Here is a 1,676-nt window from a genome sequence, read left to right on the forward strand (position 1 = left end):
AGAGATGAGCAGAAAGTCCTTATAGCAAAGGACTTTCTTATGTTCAGAAACAGAAAAAGTGCTGCCACTGCATTTCTTCTCCATTCCACCCAGAGGCATTAGAGGGGTATATGAAGAACAGGAACAGAAATTCCATCACACTAAGGAGGTATGGTTGAGAATTTGACTGGAATGAGAAGATGACTTTGAACCATGTAAGAGAGGAACAAATAAGAAAAGCTAGTCCTGAGCACTAGTCTTTCAATAGTGGAGTCTGGTATAAATTCCTTCTGTCCTGGGCTATGTACTAAGCACCTGTGATGGAAGAAAATAGTGGGCCGGCGAATCAGGAATCACAGGGACTTCTACACTTCCAGTCAAGTCGAGACTTATGACAGCAGCCTGTTTACCTATAATTTAGCTGTACCTCTGCCCATCCCTGTAAGCAATAAAAAGCAGTATCCAGGTCAGGAATCACAAGTGCAGAGTGCAGAAAAGAAAATAAATGTGCCTCGGACAAGAGGAACCATTATTTTCCTAGAAATGTTTGTAAAATAGTATATCTGGGGGTCATCTGGAAAAAAAAAAAAAGATAGAAGATGTCTGCTGGGAACAATTACAAACATTCAAAGAAAGATGTAGATTCTTGGAAATAGACCAAAGAAGAACAGCAAACAATGATCACCGCACTGGAAGAGGAAGTGTGTGGAAAGAAGTGAGCACAGCTAACGGAAAAAAGCTTCTGCCAAAATCGCCCTTTCCAGAGAGGTTTAGTTAAGTGCTCTGCTTGCAGGCCGAGATCTGAATCAAGGCACTGAAGAGGCATTTACAACACATTGGATTTTTCAGATATAAACTAGGAAGTTATATTCATTCTCTTAGGTGGTGTGGTTAAAATCAGAGTTTCTCAAACCAATCATTTTGGGGGGAATTCTAGAGAATAAGAAATCATAAGCATCTGCTTCAAAACACGTTTGGCAGTAGTCATCCGAAACTGTAGTTTGTAGGTGAGTGGTAGTTTATAGAGAGAGCACAGGCAACCATTTGGAGAAACACCCTAAGGGCCACGATAATGTTGATAATTACTTTTTATAGTTAATAGCCGCATCTTGTTCTATTTCCTCGCAGAATTCCGGTAAATTATCACCAGATGAACAATGAAGCTAGATCTCGAACTCAAAATCCAAATTTCAGACAAATTCTTAATTAAATTAGAGAGTTTTTTAAGGCAAATAAGATGTGGAGAGGGAGTGCTTTCTATTGGCACTTTCTTTTTTCGTTGCTTGTGCAAACATCCTTGCAAAATCATTTAATACTGTGAATTCACATTCTATATCCACACCAAAGGCCTGCTTTGAATGTATATAAGATTATTTTGAATCATTGTATTTGCATTACTATTTCTGTAACTACTTTTGTGCTTATATGAGTCATTGATTTATTTTTGTGAATTAGGAATAGTATCAACAAAAAAATTCAAATATACAAATTAAATAAAAACACACAAATTACTTTAAAATATACTAACTAAAATAAACATTACCTTTTTCATTTAATATTAGCTAAAACAGGACATGGTTCCATACTGCTTTACACACAGAAGATCCTGGGTTCACACCCCAGTAAAGCCACAGCCCATGGTCTACAGCCATGCCACCCTGAACAAGCCCGATGTGTGATCTCAGAAACTAAGCGGG

The sequence above is a fragment of the Pteropus vampyrus genome, unplaced genomic scaffold (assembly GCF_000151845.1).
Source record: "Pteropus vampyrus isolate Shadow unplaced genomic scaffold, Pvam_2.0 Scaffold140, whole genome shotgun sequence".
Taxonomy (NCBI): domain Eukaryota; kingdom Metazoa; phylum Chordata; class Mammalia; order Chiroptera; family Pteropodidae; genus Pteropus; species Pteropus vampyrus.